This window comes from Hibiscus syriacus, unplaced genomic scaffold (assembly GCF_006381635.1).
Source record: "Hibiscus syriacus cultivar Baekdansim isolate YM2019G1 unplaced genomic scaffold, ASM638163v2 tig00018191_pilon, whole genome shotgun sequence".
NCBI lineage: Eukaryota > Viridiplantae > Streptophyta > Magnoliopsida > Malvales > Malvaceae > Hibiscus > Hibiscus syriacus.
This window is the reverse complement of record NW_024062431.1, coordinates 160,314-173,944: the sequence shown is the minus strand read 5'-3', so window position 1 is coordinate 173,944 and position 13,631 is coordinate 160,314. Positions and strand designations below refer to the sequence as shown.

Below are 13,631 nucleotides of genomic sequence, written 5' to 3'. Positions count from 1 at the left end.
GAATTAGCAATCAATCGATAAATAATTATGTTTTGATATTGCTGTTTTACCTCCTTGAAACTTATTTTCTGGCAATTGGACTAATTTGCTTTTGCTTCACAAGATTGGTCAATTATGGCTTTCTTGGTCGGTGTTAAGATAACGCGTTGAAATTGGAGAATTGGTTTAATCAAAGGGGATTTGATTTTGATGATAAACAACTTTTTTAAAGAATACATGATAAGATATTCTAATAATTGCAAATTAATTTTTACTAATTTCTTCTTGTAAAAAATTAATATTTAGCTTGTGAAAGACGTTATTCTGATTCCTATGCATATAATAGTTGGCATTTCTAAATGTTTTGTGCTTGGTGTATGGCCAGATGCCCATATGAATGTGGCATAGTGTCGGTTTCCTAGTTTTTTGTTTTTCTTCTTTGTTGCCCCTAAATGAAGGAAATGAAAGTTATGGATGTGAAAACTGAAAACAAAATATAATCTCCATTGAAACAAGGATGGATGTTGGGGTCGAACCACCCTATTGGCTTCGGTGGGGGGCATCTGAGGATTGGGATTTTAGGGGTTTAGACCAGGACCCATGGTTCAGTTCCTACCCTTTGTTAACTGCTAGGGGATGGTCCAGTGGGATACAACCATAGTCATATTATAGAGTTGGTACTAACATGTTTACGCAGGAAAAAATTCGAGTTCCAATCTTAGACTTTAATGTAATGTGTTTTTTGTCTTCTATATTGATAACAAATTTTATTTATTTTTAGTTTGATGTAATATAATCTTTTATCATTTTTAAGATGTAGTTATAAAAATAATCAAGATATTTGTATGATTATAATTTAAGATTGGATTAAATCAATATAATTTAAGATATTTGTTAATGGAGTTAATAATTAAGATACAAGTCTAGAGGTATAGGAAGTAAATGCTAAATTTGAACATCCCAGAGGGATCATAATCTAACAAAGAAAAATCCCGAAGAAAGATGATATCTGAAACTGCTTCGATTACAAGCATTGTTTTGAAAATCGGATCGAACCGGCTGGTTCAATCGGGAACCGTTGTCTAGTCCGGTTCAATCTAAACCGGTTGAATCGCTACTAGTGAACTGGCCAGAACCGCTGAACCGTTCGAACCAGACCGGCTGAAAACTGGAAAAAAAACCGGAAAAAATCGGAAATTTTGTTTTTTTAAAAAAAAATTAAACCAAACGTCGTTTGTTAAACGAGCTAAGTCGAACTCGAGTATTGCTGAGCTCGACTCGAACTTGAAAACTTTAAAAGTAAGTTCAACTCCACTCAAACTCACAAGTTAAAAATTATCAAATTTAACTAGAACTCGAAATATAATATTGAAACTTGAACTCAAAAAGACTTTAACTAAAAAAAATTAGAAGCTCAATTGAAGTCTAAAATTTGAGCTTGATTGAAGTGAAAGAATAGTTTACTCAATGCTCATCAAAAGGCTCCACGATTTTGAATGCCAAATTACCTCTATTATTTATAGAAGTTAGTTGTGATTCTCTTCTATGTTTCTTAGCAATGTGAGATTGTTTTGTTCTCATATTTTTACTCTTTAGACTTTCGGGATGCTCTTCTATGTTTCTTAGCCATGTGGGATTGTTTTTTTTAAAAAAAAAATTAAACCAAACAATATCATTTTGTTATGATTTTTTAGCCCCAAAATTATTTTTTAATTATAATTATATAATTATATTTATTATTTAATGTGTTTTACCTTAAATATTATGTTGTAGTTAATTTGAATCATTTTGTTTCACTTGATTTTATGGTTTTTAATTTATATATGTTATGACTTGCTTTGAATATGACTTGTGATATAAAAAATTATTTTTTATTAAATATTTTTGATATTTTTATTTAATTTTTTAAATAATTATAACGTCATCCGGTTGAATCAATGAACCGGTAGTATGGTTGGTTCGCTAACCGGTCCGGTTCTAAAAACCATGATTACAAGCTTACCTGGTTTCAACCTAATGGATAATTCCCAAATTTAAGGACCTAATTTCACAGTGGGAGTGCTTTCGTTTGAAAAAAGAAAGTCAATTACTTGCAAGACAGGTAAAAACTTGAAGGGTAAATTACAATTCACAAATTTCATCACTCTTTTTTTCAGTTCTATTTTGCCCACTGAAATTAGAAAAAAATCAATTTAATCATTAAAAACATATAACTATATATTTTTAAACTGAAAATCTTATATTACCATAATATAATTACCAGACAAATAATCTCATTTTGAAGCATATAATTATGTATTTTATAAACCAAATGTATTTTTAATACTACGTTATGGCTAAGGAACACCAAATGTCGTTGTCTCTGTGCCTCGTACTGACATTATCCTGATCTTGAGATTTCATAACACGAAAGCCGTCTAATTGTTTATTTATTTTAAAATCCTTGAATCAATCATTGCGTTCGTGAAGTTCACTTCTCTTATTTTATTGGTATAATAATTTCTCCAATTTGTATAAAGTAAAATTGGGTGGGGTCACATTCAGTGTATTATTTATAATAAATAATATAAGGTGGCGTTAATTGTTATGCCAAAAGTTTTTGACATTATTGCACTTATTTATTTATTTACATTCATATTTGTTAAAGCAACCTCACACCAACTATACCTCTGTTTATATGCATCGGCAGCGGATTTTACTTTTATAACCTTTAAAGTTTAAAATTAAAAAAATTTGGTCATTACGAACTTTGTAAAAAGAAAAGAAAACGACAAATCTTATTCCTTCTTACCTGTTTAAATCGAGTTTTTATAAAAGTATGTCGAATTTAAATATTACAGATGTAAAAAATAATATTAAAATAAAATAAAATTTGAATTGTTTTTAATTATGGAATATCAAGTGGGTGGAGGTTTTGATTCCAAAGGAATGGGATGGTCTCCTTTCTCCCATCAATGCGTCCCTCCCTCTTTTTATATCCTAATTTTTGGACCACACTATACACTATACGCTTGCCATTTAAGATTTCCAGTCTTTTGCATGAAATTGATGCAATGTACTTTTCATGACATTAATACATACACACACTCTAAAGTAAAGGAATTCGAACTTGTCTTCCATGTTTTTATTACGCGCTTATCCTTTTTAGAATTCTGACAGGGGTCTTATTGCTTGATATTATTGTTATTATTATTTTGCACACTCATGTCTAGTATTTTAGTTCGAATTCCATAATAAATAAGAAGTAAATTTTTTAGGAGGGATGGCAATCCTATCAACCCCTGTCCATGTTATAATAATAAGGTTCATATGATTTTCATAGATAATAATTTACCAAATAAGGTTCACTGAATGGACTTAGTAGAGTCAATTTTATAATGCCTAGGGCTAGAAGTTACATACAGAAGTGCAGTGAGAGTGCATACCTATGAATATATTTTTAACTAATACTTGTACCACCAACTAAACTTCTGGAACCCCGTTTCCGAAAACACGACGGGAAGGGCACCGACATTCAACTTTGCTTCTTATTCTTGGTGGCTGCATGTTGCCTAGGTTCCCAGCCAGACATGAGTCCGCTTGGACTGACACCACGGCTAATTGGATCTTTAATGAGCTCCGAGCCGGGTGTATGCTGCAATGTAGATGTTTCATTGACGTTTTTCACTCCTTTGGTATGTGGGTTCACGGTAGGAGGAACCAGGGTGTTGCCAACCAAACCGCTTTCCACTCTCCTATGGTGCATGGGAGCAGCGATGCTCGGAACTGGTTGGTGAAAAAACTGATTATTGTTTGGCTGCAATTGGACAGGAGTAACCGGAGATGCTTCCAAAGGACTGCTAACATAAGGCATGCCGACGTTAGCTATATTGTGCCTAAATGGAGTAGGGTTAATCCCCGTCACCCTCTTAACTGTCTCTTCAGCCATTTTTACCTGAAAATTTCAAATACAACAATCAACCTGATAGACACGGAATTAAAGTTGAATTAATCAGGATCAACAGTGAAGCTATAACCACTTGCAGCAGTTTCAGCCATAAAGATGCAAGACTGTGTTTCACTGTTCACAACAGTCCAAATACCGTCATTAATATCTGATGTCCGGCAATGTAACTCCGGGGAATTAGCAAACGTTTGCATCATGCCAGTATCCATTATATAATTACTAGGGAGACATACAAATCATAAGTAATTTCAAGAATATGAACAGCTGGACACACCACATAAGTGAGTGTATCAGTACTGGACAAGTCCAGCAGATCCCTGAAGCACATACAAATCACCAAAACCAAATTAATCTCCCTTCCCTGAGAGGATTGCAACTACTATAATGTGCAAATTCGTTTACGATTAAATCCTTTAATCCTATATGAAGAAGGGAAATGAATTTGCCTATTGCTTTTCAGAGTTTAACTAACTAATCTTCACAAACTTCATGGTGTCACAATAACATATTCTTATGTTGAAAGTAAACTTTCAACTTTCAACAGGACCCATCAGTCAACTAACTGAAGAGTAACTGGACCACAATAAGAAAATGCAAATTAGGGAATGGTGACTGACTTGAGGGTGATCGTTTACCTTTGCTCTTAATGTCTCGATATCAGCCTTCAGAATTCTATTGTCAACAGCAGCTTCATCATATTTGTGATTCGTGTCACTTAAGAGTCTTGAGTAATGTTGAATGCTCAACTCTTAGTTGACCAACCTATAAAAAATCACTTGCAGGATCAAAAAGACTATAAAACAAGATGCACCAGACCATCAAGGGGTAGGAGGAATGGCGTGTCAAAACCTGTGCTTCAAGTTCATTCATATGTGCTTGCTTTCTTCTTCTAGAGCGCCTGGCTGATTCTCGGTTTGATAGCATTCTGACCCATCACCAACGTACCAATTAGTCCAGGGCAATTTTTTGACCGCATCAACGAATTGAAGATTGAGTTTAGCAAGAATTTATTAATTCACAAATCTGGCAGTGAAATAGGCAATTACTGCTTAGAATGCTTGTGTTTTGATTAATTCTTGAAACGGATAGCAGAATTTTGTTCAATTAAGTAGTATAGAATCGAAACTTCGAGTTCTATTTACAAAATAAGTATTTGTGTCCTTTGAAGATAACACAAATTAGTCTCACAGCTATTACTTAAAAGAAATACTGACCCTTTTAAGTAGGGCAAGGAAAAAGATAAGAAGAAAAGGAAATCAAACATGTTAAGCAAAAGAGAATAAAGAACAGAAAGATAGCATTGGAAATCCTCAAACCAATGAATAATACAAGAAAAAAACAGAAAACATGAATACCTCCTTGCACGTTTTGCGTCAGCTGGATCCATGTTGTCAGTGGTTTCAGTATCTCGAAGTTCATCATCATCTGAATCTTCTCCCGACGATACACTTGTTGTTTGCCTCCTTTGCACCCCAGTTTTTTTCTGTGTAGTTGACACAAACAACATTCCACAAGGTCTGGCATCTGGTTCACCCTGTCCTTGAGGCTTTAAGGACCCTTCAATGGAAGAATTTTTATCAGCAAGATATTATCATACGTAAACAAGTAATGGAAAAAGGAGAACCAAATTAATACACGAAGAGCTCCAAAGTTCTTTGGCATATCTTGTAGCACTTAGGTAATAAAAATGTGAAGAAAAATAAGGAATGAAGATGGAGAATTACAGAAAAATGAAATATAAATGGGTTATTGTTCCATTTCTTGTTTGAAAGTTTATGTAAAGTTATCAAATCCAGTAAAGCAAATTAAATCTATTTTTATATATCCCTCCACCATTTTTCTCATTTTCCTTTCCTTCACTCTTTCAGCTCAAGCATGAACCGAAGATCAAGTCACACTGCACTTCATGAAAGTGAAAACCTGTTTATTAGTAATTTACTGTTATTACTTATTAGAAACAGTCATGCATGATATGACAGAAAGGCTCCGGTGAAAACTAAATGAAACGCAACGCTTTCCTACAGTTCAGCAAGAAGCCAATGAATCATTGATGTAGGTAACTGAAAGTGTCCAAACTACAGAAACATTCATGTAATTGATTCTGATTTCTTCCATAATCGGACCCCCAACAAATAAAACACTAGATGAACTACATTGATTCAAGATCATATAGACTTGCCATAGAATATAAGCTACGTTGCTCGGACTTTCCATTTCTCATGAACTTCCTTGTCCAACTCTTGCATATGGGGATATGATTATGACTTCCAAGGATCCTTCAAATATGTGGAAAACCTTAGAAAAATTCAACCATACCCCTATCCGACACTAACATCCATGTCCGAGTAACATAGTATATAAAGGTCCATTTGCCATTTAGAAATTAAATTAAACTCTATTAAAGGTTGCAGCCTCCTACTACAATGAATCATACTTGTGAGCAAGAAAATGCTTATCGCTATGTATATGACTAGTGATATTCCCAACTAAACTCCAATTCGCCAAAATTCAAGCATCCTAACATGGAAATGAGCAATTTTCAACACAAACCATAGCTCTATTTGAACTAACTCCTTCTCAGGAATATAATTACCCCTTTGAACTAACTCGACATTGGCTCCATAAAATCTGAAACAGAAGGGAATAACTAATAATTTATGTACAGGGTTGAGAACTGAGTAAGTCGTATGCTTGTATCACAGGAATTGCATTCAAATATCAGTCACCCAAAAAAGAATGAGAAACGTAAACGTTTCTTCATCCTTGTTCTAAGCTAGGTCTAGTTATTGCATTAGATAAAATAGTAAAATCTAAAATACTAAATTCATAAGGATAAAGAGGAAAAAAAAGTCAAATCAAAGGCATGCAAAGCAAAAGCTTACCTTGAACTTGGGATCTCGATTGAAGCGACTGATCTTCAGGTTGGGCAGATTTAGCATCTTCCTTCACACTCACAGCTGACGCCTGAATTTTTTTTTTTCAAAAAGAAAAGACATGCATACTGATATTGCTTATATTATACAATAAAGAATCCAATTCGAAAATCGAGATTGGGGAAAGAGTGATACACGAGAGAGAGCAAAAACAACACAGGCTTGCTCGAGTTTGCTCTTCAGGATCGCCTGGACCTCATCGGAAACAATCGTGACCTTCTGTTTCAGAGCGGACGGCGGAGAGCTATGATTCTGATTACCAGGCCTTTTGATCTCCACCACGTCATCATCACCGTCGCCTTCATATTTCGAATCGGACAGATGAGGTTCCGCGAAAGAGGGACCAATCACACTCTCACTCGAACGCGACACCGGGATCGCCCCGCCGGTACCGGAAAACTCTTCGAGAAAAATTTCCAAAGCCTCTCCGATTGGCTTCGGTTCATCCCCGACGGCGCATCCCAAAAGGAGTCCGATAAATCGTCAACTGAGAACACAGTATGCATCGTTTTCAGTGAAATCTTTTTCGTTATTTTCTCCAATATGCAATTCGACTTCCTTTCTTTTTCTTCCCGTTTTTAATAGTCATTTAAATTTAGGATTAATTGCATCAAATATCCAAACTATAATTTAGATTTAAAATTAGCTCTTAACTTTTAATATATTTTAACTGAATCCTCAAAGCATTCATGTTGTATGTATCGAATCCTTATGTTAGCTAAGACATTAAATATCAATTCAAAAATAACCTAAAATATTTTCTAAACATGTGAATTAAATTTTAATACATATATTAAAAAATAAACGATTATAAAAATTTATTTTTATACTAAGAAAAATCTAAATAACTTGTGCGATAAGTAAACGTGTTTATATTCTAACCCACATGCTTTAAATATATTGTATATAACATTTGAGCTGATATTTAATAATCAATCTAATATATGGATTAAAAAACCTCTAAATATTTGTACACTTTCACTCTTCGATTGTCTTTCTTTTTCTTATTTGCTTCAACAATCGATTTTAATGTTTGTTAATAATGAAAAACTAACATAGAAAATGAACATAGAATTGTATATTAATCTCCATCTCTTTACAGGAGCACTGTCATCTTTATTTATACAAGAAAGGCTTTACACAATAGCTTTAACAGAAATTTGTTACAAACAGCTACGACCCTAGGGTAATACAATAAACTAACTAACCCTGTTGAGCTGACGCATCAACTCTTCATAATACATCCAATATGCTCCCTGCTTCTTCCACCTTCAACTTCTTTTAACGATACAATCCCTCTGAACATGTGAAAATAGTCTTTTGGCAATGCTTTAGTATAACTATCAACTACCTGATGTGAAGAAGGAACATAGTTAATCTTTAACTTGTTTGCTACCACCTTTTCTCTAACAATGTGCACATCTAACTCCACGTGTTTTGTTTTTGAATGGTAAACCGGATTAGCGCTCATAGCTATAACGCTAGAATTGTCATTCTAGATGACCGGTGTACCCTGAAGCTTGACTCCCATGATGTCCAGTAGAACACTTACCCATGTAACATCAGAGGCTACATCATCCAAGCTCTTATATTCAGTTTCTGTTGTGGACCTAGAAATTATTTTCTGCTTCTTGGAATTCCACATGACCAAGTTGTCAGCAAGATAAACACAAGTACCCGAGATTGAACGCCAGTCGTCTATATTACCTCTCCAATCAACATCCGCAAAGGCAACCAGCTGAAAGGTTGTATCATTTTCAGATATAGCCAGCCCATAATCCAAAGATCATTAATAATCAGATTGATTTAGGCGGGATAAGACATTAAATCATTTAACTAATATAAATGTTTGAATTATGACGTTATAAATGGATCAAATTAGATTGAGAGTGTCTCCCCAAAATGAGTCTTTGCAGTATTCGATCTTGATTAATAATAAATCAAATACAAGTGATTAAATAAAACGAATTTTAAAATCACTTTAAAATAGTTCATGAACGTGCAGCGAAATTAATCCTCAAAATTATATGCGGAACGGACAAAATGCATATCCACTAACATCCCGACACGAGTAAAGACAGGGTCGGTGTGGGGAGTTTCAACTTGCTTTTGGGCAAAAAAGCATATAATGTAATGGATTCTCGAGCTGTCGCAGGAAAGACAAGGCGCAACACATGAGACCGGGTCCTATTTTATTGTACGGATTGACAAATCATCCTCCTACCTATTTCCCAGTGCCTTAAGCAAAGTATATTTTGACTCATCCTACGCACAAAACTCCCTTTTTTTTTTCTTCTCTTTGGGCTTTTGGTTGGATTCTTACAAGCTCGTTTTCTATTTTACTTTTGACGAGTTGATTGATGTGTAAATCGCATAAAGAAAGTAATTGCGTATCTTTTTTTAATTTTAATTGAAAGAATTTATAATGAATTTTAATGCTATTTGATTGTTATTCATGAAATTTAAATTCAATTGATATAATTAATTGATAATAAATTGTAATTTAGATCAACGAGTATTGATATAAATGATTGAGATTCAAGAATTCGAGTGTTCACCATTAATCTGATATAAGAATTTTGATATTGGCCGATCTAATAAACTATAAACAGTTTATACTCTGCAAATTTGCGTAGATATTTCAAATCAAACGACGAACGTACGAGCAGGCGATCCTCGAGACAAAGGTAGATTTCTATGTATTATCATATTTGATCCAAAATCTAAAACAGCAGCGTAGATTTTTAAGCCAATTTTCGAATGTACCAGCCTCCGATTCATATTTTAGGTTATTCTGATTTTGTAGTTCAGAAGTTCCATCAAAGGTGAACAAAACTCAAATTCCCACAAACAACTCAGCTTTTATTGCTATGATCGCCGACGAGGTGAGTATTTCTTTTGAAGCGGCCTAAATCACTACGCATATCTCCGTTCTTACAAATCATGTTTCATACACACTTCAACCCTAGGTAAGTGAAATTTTCTTTTCAAGTTTTGAGCAATTTCCTTTAGATTTTAGATCGAGCCGCGATAGAAAATTGTTCTATATGAAAAACACTATCATTTGGTACCATCTATGCTTCTAATCTTGCTTGATTTCAAAAATCTCAAAAATTATGGTTTATGTTCACATTAGGGTTTGTGAATTGATGATGGACTTTGAGGTTTTTAAGATTGTAGAATCATTTCCGAGCTTTTTTGATGATTAAATCATGATTAAACCTCCTAGAAATACAATTGTTAATTTCAGACAAACCCTAAAATTAGGGAAAGTTTATGTTATGATGAAATTTGATTAGGGCTTTGATTGTAGAAATTTTATAAGGTTGAATAGAGGTTGATTTCATAATCGAATCGGATCAAAATCGAGTAAAATCATGAAAACTCTAGTCTTGAATTTTCAAAGCATTCGGCCTAGGCTAAGGAGGGTGAGAAAAATTTTGAAAAAATTATGTAGGAGTTGGAAATGATGTAAGAGGTATTCTACAAACCTTAGAAATTTTGGGGATCATTTTGTAATTTTATAAAAGTCATGGGACCTAATCGAAAATTATGGAAAAGTTGTGGGTTATTGTGTAATTATTCAATAATTGTTGTACTATGCTAGAAATTACTGTTTGATGGTTGAAATTGATGCTAGAATGTGAAATTGAATTAATTTGGAAGTTTAGCAAGTTTGGTGATTTTTATGCAATATTCGAATAGTTTAGGGTATTTTAAGATGTTTATGAAATTGTAAATGTACTTGGTTGGTAATTATTTCAATGCTTGAATTTTGGTATTGAAATTAATTGGGTAAAATAGTGAAGGACCATTTTATATAAATTGAAAAGGTTGGTGTCAATATTAAAAGAATTAATAAATGTTGAAGTATTTTGATAGCAAATAAGTTTCGGATATACCTTATGGATTGTTGTTATTGGAATTTAATTATGTTAGTACGATTCTAACATAAGCTTCAATATATAATTGTGACTTTGTACAAATCGTGATTGATTTCGTGCTCGAAACGAATCTAGTATATAAATGATCAAGTTTGTAACTTAGTGAGACTAATCTTTTGAAATATATAAAGTGTTAAGGTGAGTGCAATGCATGCATGTCATTATACATGGATGTTTTATGTATCATTAGGAAGACTTGAGATAAATCTACCTTATTTATGTTGGCATGATTTTTATGTCACTTATCATATTATTGACATATCCATAATATGTCAAGGTTGAAAATATGATGCATTGATCACTAATTTACGTAATGTTATTTCGGGTATAAACTGCCCAATGCCAAATTATATGAATATATATTGCCATGGATAAAATAGAATAGACTCTATGTCTAAGTAAATCATTGAAGGACATGGTGTAGTTGGCATGCCATAGAGTCAAGTAGCAACAGGTTTAATTCAATACTATAGTGTGCAAGGACACTTTGTGCATGTTTAATCCACTACAGTGTGCAAGAACACTTAGTACCGTGGTGGGCATGACTTTATGTGCAAGCATTTCAGTGCATATAAGATTCGAATACTCAAGGTCTTCATAGGTTTACGTTTGGGTTATGGTTTATTAGTAAAATGATTATATTATTTATATTTATATTTATGCTATTAGTAAAATGGTTTATTAGTAAAATTCTATAACTATTTTCATTTTTGCTCCTCTTTTCTGGAAATTGCAGTGTTGTCGCTCTTGTTTCCTTCTCATGCAGGCTTTCCCTTATAATTGTCTTTTAACTTGTCAATATTCAATGGGATGGCTTTTCAAATTTGTTGCATAAGATTCATTAAGAAGCAAACTCTGCATTTATATTAAAATTTGTTGCACAAGATTTATATTGAAGAAGTGCTGTTCAAAAATTAAAATTTATAGCTTTTAGTTTTTCTCAAAAAGTACTTTTGAATAAAATCATCTTCCATTTATATTACTAATTCTTTTATTTTTTTAAAGATAATTTCTAAATTAAGATATATCTAGATTCAATATATATACATATATATTGAATATTTTATAAAAATAAAAATATTAAATTGAATATTATTATATTTGAAACCACATTACCAGACCTTTTCACAACCTGCTTGATTCCCTTTGTGTTGGCTCTTGTAACTGTCCATCCGAATCAAGCCAATTATCAAAGCCCACCTCCTATGGATATACATGCGCAGCAGCCCTTGTTCTTACCATATGGGTGAATTTGCTTTATTCCAAGCTCAACCAAGAAAAAGAACTTTACAACCAAAAAACAGGGAAAACCGCCTGTACAACCAAACTCAAATAGCCAGACAAACCCATCTAACAAAACCCCGTTAAACCAGAGACCCTTACCCCACTGTGGCAAAAACAACTAGACTCAACAGCCAGAAAACTAGCCATCTAACCCCATTCAAAGCAGAGAGCACATCTATTAGTTCCACGATGTTTAATCTTCAACCCACTAAGTCTCAAACGTACAGCCTCCTTAACCTGATCCACCAAACCATCCACAGAGGAGGCCACACCAGTAAAATGTCTCTTGTTACGCTCATTCCAAACAAGCGCAATGTAATAGTTACAAGCCAATCGGAGCAAGGCGCAACCCAAGGACTCTCCCCTTCAAACGCTGACAAACCCAACGCAGCTCATCATCTTAGTTAAGAACGGGCCTAGCTTGAAGACACGGTCGCAGGATTTCCGCCCACACAAACTTAGTAAAACTGCAAGTGAAGAATAAATTGTCTCTAGTCTCAAGATCACTTAGACAGAACTCGCGAGAACCATCGATAGGCAAGCCAAAAGAAATTAACCGAGCTTTCGTGGGCAACCTATCAAACACTGCCATCGAAACCAAAACTGAAAACTTAGGGACATGCTCAGAGTGCCAAACAGCCTGTCCCACGACACCTTACCCCTTTGAACTCTTATCTCATCCCAAACAAGGTGAACAGAAGAGTAAGGACTGCTTAGTAGACCCCGATCATTCTAACTCTACAACGAACCTAAAGAAGGCTTCTTCAAGTCCAACTACTGTCTTGAAAGCAATTGATCTGCCAAAAGAAAATCTGCTTAATTTATCAGACAAAAATATATGTTTAAGATTTTAAATTTTTATGTTTAAAAAATTACTATGTATATGTATGTATACAATTTATACGAATGTAATATTTAGTGGATTCTTAATTAGGTTAGGATCTAGGTAAAACTTTTAGTTTTACAATTTTTTTAGGATCATTAGATAAAGATAAATCAAAGATTGAGATTACTCATTTTTTTTATTAAGTATCATCTTATTTTTTACTATTAATCTCAACTTTTAATTTCTTCTTATCTAACGATCCTAAAATTAAATAAAACTTTTTAGTTTTACATAAATATAAACGAGTCCCACCCTTTCATGGTTCGACTATATTTGCCGGAAGAGAGATTATTTGTATAATTTTAGCGTTACGATGTTATCTTATATGAGTGTTTTAATTACTGTAAAAATAAAAATTCTGCATCCACAAACAATTGTCTACATTATTAAATAGGGTAAATTACATCATTATTCACTTAACTTTAATCTCTCTTCTATTTTACTCATCATATTTTCAATTTTTTAAATTTGCTCACTGAACTTTACATATTAATTCGTTTTGCTCACTCTGTCGTTAACTTTTTAACGTGTTATGACATGACACAATCATTAAAACAATATCGTTTTGAAAACTCAAATATACACCAAAACGACGTCGTTTCGAATCCTCTCCTTTCCCTCATTTTCTCTCTACTTTGTAAATAAGGTAACCAGTTGCA

At 33.5% G+C, this 13,631-nt stretch overlaps 1 pseudogene; it reads right to left on the bottom strand.

Annotated features, from left to right (window-relative positions):
- Nucleotides 1-3,395: 3,395 nt before the first annotated feature.
- On the bottom strand, nt 3,396-7,446 carry LOC120209181 (annotated as a pseudogene).
- Nucleotides 7,447-13,631: the final 6,185 nt, after the last annotated feature.